The sequence below is a fragment of the Mustelus asterias genome, chromosome 2, assembly GCF_964213995.1.
Source record: "Mustelus asterias chromosome 2, sMusAst1.hap1.1, whole genome shotgun sequence".
Lineage (NCBI taxonomy): Eukaryota > Metazoa > Chordata > Chondrichthyes > Carcharhiniformes > Triakidae > Mustelus > Mustelus asterias.
The window spans coordinates 21,161,130-21,172,917 of NC_135802.1; the positions used below are offsets into that span (position 1 = coordinate 21,161,130).

The window sequence follows — 11,788 nt, forward strand, 5'->3', positions numbered from 1 at the left end:
TACACTGCACCCAGTGATGACTGAACGTCGGGTAGGAGAGGCTCAGGGCCCAGCTGTTACATATACAACCCCGTTTACGGTGGCACAATTGGCCGAAATCGCAAATATAATCACAACCTTTGAGCCATCGGCTGATCCACACAGTTTCTTTGAGGATGCTAGGCAGCAGAAGATAATGCATGGGCTAGATGAAAGGGAAGAAGCAAAGCTGATAGTCATGTGCTCAACAACTCTGTACGGTCTGCCCTGCCAACCCCTCAAAATGTCGGGGAAGGAGCCTTAGACGAAATTAAGGAAGTGATATTGACCATGGTAGGGTTTAATAAAGGGGATCCTGTGGATGGGTTAAATAAATGTAGACAGAGGAAAGGGGAACATCCGACTGCCTTTGTCGGTCGTTTACGGATCCACTTCGCGGGAGTGTATGGGGAATTAGATCGGGCTAGATTAAATGAGGCTGATTCATCCAAATGGGCGAGGACACTAGCCTCACACACCACAGAGGAAGGCAAGAAAGCCTGTGCTAATTTTGACCCCGCAGAGGCCACACACAATGAAGCATTGGGTTCTCCGATGGTTAGCTCGAGTTTTGGGAACAGGAAGTTCAGGGACCCCCAATGTCACGGTCAGATAGGGAAGCGAGAATTCTTCCAATGAGGGCTAGCCAGGGTCCAGTATGGAGAAATGAGGATAGAGGGGATCCCCAACACCAGAGAGGTACAGCTCCACCTCACACAGCAGCCCCGGGGAGAGATAGAGGGACATGTTTTAATTGCAGGCAGCCCGAGATTGTGGGAGACCCCCACCACTACATACATGGTCCCCGAGAGCACGAGGACCACCGGCCCCACCAGTTAGGCCAACTCCTAGAGCTTCACACACTCAAGTGCGCAGCAATCTCACCACCATGACTGAAGCAGGAAAGTTGTTTGTCGGTGGCCTGAACTTCAACACAGATGAGTAGTTCCTGGGAGAGGTTTTCTCCAAGTACGGGCAGATCTCTGAGGTGAAAGTGACTAAAGACAAAGACACCATGGTGTCTCGTGGTTTCAGCTTCATCACTTTCGAAAACCCAGAGGACGTCAGGGACGATGGCGATGAACGGAAAATCCCTCGATGGGTGCCAGATCCGGGTGGGTCATGCCAAGAAAAGGTCTGGAGGCGGCCACGGGTATGGTCATGGTTGCTATTGCGGCGGCTACAGTAACAGTGGCTGCAGGAGAGGAGCAGGAGGTGGCTATTGGGATAGTGACAGGAACGGCAGCTATAACGGTGGAGGCCGGTATGATACGGGAGACTGGGATAGCTATTCGGGTGGGTACAAGGGCCAAGGTGGATACTACGATGGTGGTGGTGGTGGTTACGGAGGCCGCTCAAACAGGGACTTTGACTGATCAAAGCAACGAAAGCATTTCTGCCAGATTCAGGATCAACCTCCCACCTTGTTCCTAAAATGGCTCCTGGAAACGCAGAAAGCAGTATCTGATGAAATTTGATTTGCCTGTTAGGTTAAAATACTAGAAAACCATTTTAACAGAAAAGGAATGAAATACAGTTGGTAAGAAACTGGAGGAATCGATGTGGGCACAGGAGGAAAAGGAGGAGGAGATTAAGCACCATGATTAACCTTGTTATCCAGTTGCGAATCGGTTAACTTGTTATGAGGATTGAACATTTCATTAAAAAAAAAGCTTTTAATGAATCTAAATGTCTTTGATGCGCGACAATCAAGCACGAGGTACAAGGCTTCAGCGATTGAAGGCTTTTATTGACAAACAATGGAACTATCTAACACGAGTACACCATTCCAGACTGGAGGGGTCCCGCCTGAGCAGAGGGTCTTATACCTCTCCCCAGGAGGCGGGGCCCGACCGGGATGTGCCATAACAGCATCCACCACAGGTATATTAATCCCACAGTGTAAACACCCTAACCCAACAACATTATAACAACCCCACAGTGTCAACACCCTAACCCAACAACAACATTATAACAACCCCCACAGTGGCAACAACACCCTAACCCAACAGTAACATTGGAATAACCCCACAGTGGTAACCAACGATGGTTCACCACATTCACCCCTCCTTTAAAAACAAAGGCCGGCGGGGTGCGAAAACATGTCACATATATACAAAATTCACAAGTCCAGACGGTCTGGAGGACCGCACCGTCGCTGTGATCTCCTCAACACCGGTTGCGACACCGGAGCAGGTGCTTGCGGTGGCGTTCTCTCCAAAACAGCGTCCGGCTGTCCCCTCGAGGACTCCCGGGCCGGTTGACCCTGGTGAGGCGGTGATGCAAGGGATCCTGGTACCGTCTGTGGTGGCGCCGATCTCCGAGTCTCAGGCAAGCTGTACATGGGAGTATAACTGTTATGCACTGGTCCCGGTGCTGACCGCGCCACGTCTGGGGAAGAAAGAAGTGAAAGGGGGTTCGTGACAGGGGGTATAGGAGCGACAGGAGTTGCTACGTCCCCTGCGGGCGCCAGGTCTCGAATCGAGACCGTGTCCTCTCACCCGTCAGGATATGCCACATAGGCATACTGAGGGTTGGCGTGGAGGAGTTGGACCGGTTCGACCAAGGGGTCGGACTTGCGGGCCCTCACATGTCGCCGCAGAAGGACGGGTCCTGGGTACGTCGACCAGGCTGGTAAGGAGATCCCCGAGGACGACTTCCGAGGGAATGAGAACATCCTCTCGTGGGGAGTAGCATTGGTTGCCGTACACAGGAGGGAGCGAATGGAATGAAGCGCATTTGGAAGGACCTCCTGCCAACGGGAGACTGGAAGGCCCCTGGACTTCAGCGCCAATAGGACAGCCTTCCAGACTGTAGCATTCTCCCTCTCCACCTGTCCGTTACCCCTAGGGTTGTAGCTCGTGGTTCTACTAGAGGCAATCCCGTATGAGAGCAGGAATTGCCTCAAGTCGTTACTCATGAACGACGAGCCCCTGTCGCTATGTATGTAGCAGGGGTACCCGAACAGGGTAAAAAGATCACTGAATGCCTTAATCACTGTGGCAGTCGACGTGTCCGCACAGGGGACAACAAACAGGAACCGGGAGTATTCATCTATGATATTGAGAAAATAGACATTCCGGTCCGTTGAGGGAAGGGGGCCCTTAAAATCCACACTCAGCCTCTCGAAGGGGCGAGTGGCCTTGACCAATTGTGCCTGGTCCGGTCGATAAAAGTGCGGTTTGCATTCCGCGCAAATCCGACAGCTTCTCGTTACTGCCCTGACATCCTCCACCGAGTAGGGCAGGTTGCGGGCTTTTATGAAGTGGTAGAGTCGAGTGACTCCAGGATGGCACAGGTCATTGTGGAGGGCCTTCAAGCGGTCCTCCTGCATGATGGCGCATGTTTCGCGCGAGAGGGCATCCGAGGGCTCATTGAGCTTCCCTGGACGATACATAATATCGTAATTATAGGTGGAGAGCTCAATTCTCCACCGCAAGATCTTATCATTCTTGATCTTGCCCCTCTGCGTATTACTGAACATAAACGCCACGGATCGTTGATCCGTGATCAGGATGAACCGCTTCCCCGCCAGGTAATGGCGCCAGTGTCTGATGGCCTCCACAATGGCCTGAGCCTCCTTCTCCACCGCTGAATGCCGAATTTCGGGACCTTGAAGGGTGCGGGAAAAAAACGCGACGGGCCTGCCTGCCTGGTTTAGTGTGGCGGCCAGGGCAAAATCCGATGCATCACTTTCCACCTGAAAAGGGATTGATTCATCCACCGCGTGCATCGTGGCTTTCGCAATGTCGCTTTTCAAAGCCTTGAAGGCCAATTGGGCCTCCGGCGTGAGTGGGAAGGTCTTGGACTTGATGAGCGGACGGGCTTTGTCCGCGTAGTTGGGGACACACTGCGCATAATAAGAAAAGAAGCCGAGGCATCTCCTCAGTGCTTTTGCGCTAGCGGGCAAGGGAAGTTCAGTAAGGGGGCGCATACGGTCTGGATCAGGGCCGATGACCCCGTTTTCCACCACGTATCCGAGGATAGCTAACCTGCGCGTACGGAATACACACTTCTCCCTGTTATAGGTCAGATTCAGGCGAGATGCAGTGCGCAGAAAGTTTTGGAGATTCGTGTCATGGTCCTGCTGGTCATGGCCGCAGATGGTGACGTTATCCAGGTACAGGAAGGTAGCCCGCAACCCGTTCTGGTCCAACATTCGGTCCATAGCACGCTGGAAGACCGAGACCCCATTGGTGACACCAAATGGAACCCTAAGAAACTGATATAGACGACCATCCACCTCAAAAGCCGTGTATTGTCGGTCCTCTGGGCAGATGGGGAGTTGGTGGTAGGCGGACTTAAGGTCTATGGTGGAGAACACCCGGTACTGCGCAATCTGATTGACCATATCAGATGTGCGCGGGAGAGGATACGCATCCAGCTGCGTATAACGGTTAATGGTCTGACTGTAGTCGATGACCATCCGGGGTTTGTTCCCGCTTTTAACCACCACGACCTGCGCTCTCCACGGACTAGCACTGTGCTGTATGATCCCTTCTTTGAGGAGCCGCTGAACCTCAGATCTGATAAAGATCCGGTCTTCAGCGCTGTAACGCCTACTTTTAGTAGCGATGGGCTTGCAGCCTGGTACCAGATTCTTAAATAAAGAAGGTGTGGTAATCTTTAGTGTAGAAAGATTGCATGCGGGGCGCTTTGGGCAATTTGGAGGCTGCGGCTGATTCCCTACTGCCAGCGAAGGGAGTGGCCCACCGTACTGTAGGATCACACTCTTCATGTGGACCATAAAGTTTAGTCCGAGGAGAATTGGCGCGCAAAGGTGCGGCAACACAAGGAGCCTGTATCGCTGCACCTCTAGGGTTACCATACAACGTCCTTGGATCGGTACAGACCGGGACCGTGATGCCATAGAAATTGTCTGTTTGGCAGGTAGAACCCGGAGTCCACACCTTTTTGCAGTGTCAGGGTGAATAAAACTCTCGGTGCTCCCACTGTCAAACAGACAATACACAGTACGACCATTTACCTTGATGTTCATCATCGAACAGTCAAGCCTGTGATGCTTTGTCTGGTCCAGAGAGATCGACGCCACCGTTGGCCCTTGGACATCACTGCAGGCAGCCGAGGTTGATGCTGAGGACCCCTGCTGGTCGCTCCTGGTCGTCGTCGACCATGATGGCCGCCCCCATGAATCGCACGTGGGTGAGGGCGCCAAGCGTAGCGACTCCTGGTGGTCATCCTCCTCCTCCGTCAGCCACGATGGCGCCGTCCTGGATTCGCACGTGGTCGGGCTTTGCGGGTACTGCGACGCCGAAGGAGATTGTCTCCGCTCTGGAGGGTCACAGGCTGCACTGCCGTTCTTGGGCTTCGACCTGCAGACTTTAGCATAGTGCCCCTTTTTACCGCACTGACTGCAGATCGCCGTTTTTGCTGGACACTGTTGCCGTGGATGCTTGGCTCCTCCGCAAAAATAGCATCGCTGGCCGCCTGGAGCTGCCGCCGTCGTCGGGTCGATATGGGAGCGCGAGCCTGTGGGGCGAGGAGGGATTTGTGCTTGCTCCTGCCACGTTGTCTCCACGTGGTCTTCGGGGTACAGAGCCAAGCTTTTCGACGCTGCCTCCAGCATCTCAGCCATCTCCATCGCTTGGGTCAAGTTGAGGTTCCCTTTCTCCAATAGCTTAAGCCGGATGTACGAGGACCCTACCCCTGCTACAAACGCATCTCGGGCGAGGTCGTACATATACTGCTCAGCCGACACAGCTTTGCAGTCGCAGCCCCTGGCAAGCTGCAAGAGCTCATTGGCGTAGTCCTCCATGGTTTCGCCCGACTGCCGATGTCGTGTAGCGAGGAGGTAACGAGCGTGAATCTTGTTGGGTGGTCTCGTGTATCGTTTCTTCAAGAGCTCGATGGCCCTCGGGTAAGTGGTGGCCGCATGAATCGCGAGGTAGACCGTGTCACTTACCCTCGCGTGGAGGACCTGGAGTTTGTCGTCGTCCGTAGTAACTGCTGCAGAGGCCGCCAGGTAGTCCTCGAAACACTTCAGCCAGTGGTCGAAGGTGTTAGAGGCACCGACCGCACGTGGGTCCAGCGTCAGACGCTCTGGTTTCAGCATTTGCTCCATACTCTCTTTACTGTCGAGAGTTTTATGTTTGTCAATAAAATTGATGTGCGACAATCAAGCACGAGGTACAAGGCTTCAGCGATTGAAGGCTTTTATTGACAAACAATGGAACTAACTAACACGAGTACACCAATCCAGACTGGAGGGGTCCCGCCTGAGCAGAGGGTCTTATACCTCTCCCCAGGAGGCGGGGCCCGACCGGGATGTGCCATAACAGCATCCACCACAGGTATATTAATCCCACAGTGTAAACACCCTAACCCAACAACAACATTATAACAACCCCCACAGTGACAACACCCTAACCTAACAGTAACATTGGAATAACCCACAGTGGTAACCAACGATGGTTCACCACAGTCTTCACTTGGAAAATTGGCATGGAATGTCTGTCGCGGGATTGAGACTGCAAATTGAATATTGCCAGCAATGTACCCAGTTACTTTTAAGTCATTTTCCTTGCCACTGAAACGTAATGAAAGATCTCCCTCCACAGCAGCCTTTTCATGTAACTTATTGCAAGACTCTTCGAAAGCAAACTGATGGTCTTTTGTTTTAAAACTCATTTCTTGAAACCTGTATATAGATTTTTAAAAATCAAATGACATTTGTTATATTTCATCAGCTGGCTTGGTGCTTTGAACAGAACGTTGCCACTTGGGAGTCAAGTGTTTTGTCAGTGGATTATCTGAATATAATGCAGATTCAGAAAAAAAACCAGGGGGGGCATGGACAGTAAATACATGTATATACATCAAATATTAGACACGATGACAACAGAAATTATATTGATCTCCTCAGGACAACGACGGACGATGACAGAGATGCAACCTACAATCTACCTCATCAGACTCAGCATCAGGATAAACACGCAGGACACCCCAAGCAAGATGAACTTTTCGTATCCCGGTTATTTGTGGTCTGACACAACGACAAGGCATGGGGTCCGCCCTCGAATCAGGGTCCCCTCTAACCCAGTAGACCAATGTTTACAGAGAACCCGCCGAATTGCACTGATGGACAATAATGGACAGTTGAAAATCTTAATATCGGAACATAACTTGGACTCGCGATTGTAATGATTTTGTTTTAGAATGTGTGGTCATTTGTAATTCATGGTTAACATTAGCAGAATGTTTATCATGTCTGTAGCTTCTGGAATGTAAATATGTTGTAGGGATGGATTATTACTGTACGTGCCAATGTCTGGGACTTGCTTGACTGTTGAGTGACTGGGGAATTCCTGACAGATACTGGTCCTGAGTTTGTGATCCATCACGCTTCGCGTTCAGGATCAAAGGGGGGACTGTGGCCAAGCGGGCCATCTAAAATGGCAATTTACAGAGCATGCTGGGATAATTGGGCAAGAACTAAAACAGCCGGCTGCAGCTTAAAATACAGAGATAAACAGGCTGCAAACCAGATGACTGAATACACAGGAAATAGGCCATCCCAAAGACAATGGACACTCTCTGGTCAAACAGACTTGTTTATCAGACAAAGGGGAGACTTAGCCCCTTATTTGGGAGGGAGGTATGTGACCCAAGTGCCTCCAGCACCTACAGGCATGGCCGTTGGGGACACACCCAGAGATTGGGGTGGCAGCACCCGATTGGACTTTATCGATCAGGGTGATCAAGTCCTGATCGATTGATTGGCAATGGCCAAAAGGGGCGTGAAACCCAACGGGGTATAAAGGGTGCTGCACAACGGAAGAAGCTCTCTCTCTCTCTCTGACTCCACGAACGAGCTACACCAACAGTGACCGTCGCCAGCGACGACCAGCATGAGGAGAGCCACCACACCCAAGAAGGAAGGAAGACCAGAGCCAGAGTGCCAGACCAGACCAAAGGGCCAGACTACGCAGAGGACGACCGAGACCAGCGCACAGATAAAGGCCAATATCTGCTTGGGTACTTACCAGTCACGCAAAGTTAAGTCAAGGTCTAGTATTGGACTTGAACTTTAATATTTTCTGTCAGATAACTTATTGTTGATTGGGTGGGTGATTATTGATTGTGTGTTTTAAATAAATATTGGTTGTACTAACAAGAAGTCTACTCGCAATTCTTTGTCCATCGTAGAAGGGTTAAAACAGACTGTGCGGCAGGCACCACAGTTGTGAAACAGAAGGAGGCCATTTGGCCCATTGTTGGGCTGAAGGGCCCGTCCCTGTACTGTCCCTTCGCTGTACTTACGAGCTGTGCATGAAATAGTTGCACCCTGCTGCTTCCGGGGGTTAAGATTTTCAGGGGAAGTGAAAAATACCAGGATGAGGCACTGGAGGGCAGCAGAGAGCTGTCCGACAGGAGGAATCCACTCCGATTGGTGCAGCCATCCATTTTTGCCAATGGCTTTGACCGGGATCCTGGCGTCATCACCATCACTTACCCTGCGCCAGGTTAACCTGGGCATTGAACTGTAACCTGCCCCAACCACATGAATGTTTTAAAAAGTCTAACAAGAGGAATGACTCGAGGAAGAAAATAGAGACACTTCCAGTTCAGGGCTAATAACTTGGAAGTCACTTCAGGATGTCTTTCACTGATCCTACAGTGCAGAAGGAGGCCATTCAGCCCATCGAGTCCGCACCGATCACAATCCCACCCAGGACCTATTCCCATAACCCCACACATTTACCCTGCTAATCCCCCTGACACTAGGGTAATTTAGCATGGCCAATCTACCTATTCCCAATCATTTTAAGTTTAGTGCCAGGTTTTCTCGTGAATCTGTAGAATCCCTACAAGTGCATTAGGACCACTTGGCCCATTGAGTCTGCACTGACTCTCCAAAAGAGCATCTTACACCCTCACCTCATCCCCTGTAACCCCGCACATTTCCAATGGCCAAATCACCTACGCTGCACATTTTTGGACACTGAAGGAGAATTGAGCATGGCCAATCCACCTAACCCACACACCTTTGGACTGCCGGAGCACCCGGAGGAAACCAGAGCACCCGGAGAACCCGGAGGAAACCGGAACACCCGGAGAAAACCCACGCAGACACGAGGAGAATGTAGAAACTTCACACAGACAGTGACCCGAGCCAGGAATCGAACCCGGGTCCCTAGCACTGTGAGGCAGCAGTGCTAACCACTGTGCTACCGTGCCATGGTCCGTTTAAAAGTAACAGCTTCGAAATCAACTCCTGAAGATGAAAGAAAGGAGGATTGAGCAACGCTTCATTAAAACTCTCTCACGCTGGAAATCAATAAGACTTTGGAATTAACTTGAGTCTGTTCACAGAGGGGCATTTAAAGCTGCCCATTAAACCCCAGGAAGCCGAAAGCCAGGAAATGTTTAGCGCAGCTTGCAAGTTTATTTTTCGGAACAGGTGAAGTGCATCAGTCTCCACAAACCCATGCAGCAATCAGTGCAAAACTGGAACTGCTCTCCACTCCTGTCAGGTGATCGAAACCAGTCCGACTGACCACTCGTATCCACTCACCCTTCCCACAATGTGACCTCCACCTCAGCAAGAAGCTGGCGAGTCTCCTCTTGGAGGGTAGTGTGTTGGCACACAGCGAGCAGCGGGCAACACATCGCAAAATGCCACGGGTGACTTGGTGTGATCCTCCGGGATTTCTCAGTCCAGAAAGCCCCCCCTCCATCCCCCACTCCCCCCCGTCCCTCCTTCCCCCCAACTCAACGCACACACACACACACACACACACACACACACGCACACACACACACACACACGCACACACACACACACACACACACACGCACATACGCACAGGCACACACACACACACACACACACGCACACACACGCACACACACACACGCACATACGCACACACACGCACACACACGCACACACGCACACACGCACACGCACACACACACACACACACACGCACGCACACACACACGCACGCACACACACACACGCACACACACACACACACACACGCACACACACACACACACACACGCACACACACACACACACGCACACGCACGCACACATACACACACATGCACATACGCACAGGCACACACACGCACATACGCATACATGCACACATACACACACATGCACATACGCACAGGCACGCACGCACGCATTCATATGCAGACACACTTCACACGTACACACATATATACACACATGCACATACAAGCACACACTCCACACAGACACACACACACCACAAACACAACACATATGCAGACACACACATGCACAGACACACACACACACACTACACACACATAAAGACATACACAAACACACACCACCTGCATGCACACACACATACATACCCACATGGAGGATAGGGTTGTTGAAAATTGTGAGGGGCTTTGAGTAAAGAAGAGGAAACTATTTACTGGTACCTCTGTTGGGAACCAGAGGACACGGAAAAAAAAATCAAAGGATATAAAAGATTTTTTTTTCCAGACTGAGGCGGTGAAAATGCTGACCTCGCCAGGAACACCCACATCCCATAAAAGAATAAAAAGGCACGAGTTGCAAATAAGGAAGAGAGGGTGTAATGATTCAGGAAGCCTGGCTGGAAAGGAATGTAGTTTATTACAGGATGCAATGTAACACACTAGTCCCTGCCTGGGACTACAGTTCAGCAGGCCCAGTCCTGGGCCTGCCTTATAAAAGACTCAGGTAATGAATTCAAGCTGGGCAAGCCACTGCCTGTTACCAGGGGAACACATACTCAAGGAGCCCCATAGGGAGACCAATCAGTGATTCAATCAGGATCTCATGGGGGTTATCACAGAGGGTAATCTAGATGCCAAAAAGAATCAGGAACTTAAATTCTCTGGACAAAGCTGCCCGAGAAATGGAGAGACAGGATTGAATCTGGTTCAATAAATATTGATGTGGAGATGGCAGCGTATCAATGCTGGATATCAATAAATATTGTTCAGGATTTACTTGCAAAAGTTAAAGTTTATTTATTAGTCACAAGTAGGTTTACATTAACACTGCAATGAAGTTCCTGTGAAAATCCCCTAGTCGCCACACTCCGGCGCCTGTTCGGGTACACTGAGGGAGAATTTAGCATGGCCAATGCACCTAACATGCACGTCTTTCAGACTGTGGGAGGAAACCGGAGCATCCGGAGGAAACCCACGCAGACACAGGGAGAATGTGCAAACTCCACACAGACGGTGACCCAAGCCAGGAATTGAACCCGGATCCTTGGCACTGTGAGGCAGCAGTGCTAACCACTGTGTCACCGTGCTGCCCCCACTGTGTAGGTGGAGGGGGAAGGAATGAGGCAGTGGGTTTAATTGGAATCTCTTTCAAAGAACCAGCACAGGTAAGATGAGCCGCTTGGCCTCCTTCTGTGCTGTATGATTCCATGTATTCCTGTGTGCTTTTATTTAATTGTGTGGATATCTGCAGATTTCTGAGTCCTGCATCCTCCTCTTGAATTGCCATTTCCTCTCACTCTACGTCTATTGGAATTCTGCAGGTTTTTGCTGTAATGTAAACTCAGTGAATCTCAGGGGGGGCTGGGTAGTAAAGATGAAAGAGGGAGAATTGGCAAGAAGTCAGAACAGGAGAAAAGGAGGAGAGAAAAATAAATCAACAGAAGGTATTGACTTTATGAGGGGGTTTTGACAGGTGCAGAGATATTGGTCTGAAAAGGTGGTTGTCCGGTGCCCGTGGGTACAGTACGGTAGTGGCACGTGAGCTTATTGCCAGTCATGT

General features: G+C 50.8%; 1 pseudogene; it reads left to right on the top strand.

Moving 5' to 3' along the window:
* The first annotated feature begins 907 nt into the window (after positions 1–907).
* LOC144503118 (RNA-binding protein 3 pseudogene) lies at positions 908–1,394 on the top strand (annotated as a pseudogene).
* The last annotated feature ends 10,394 nt before the right edge of the window (positions 1,395–11,788 follow it).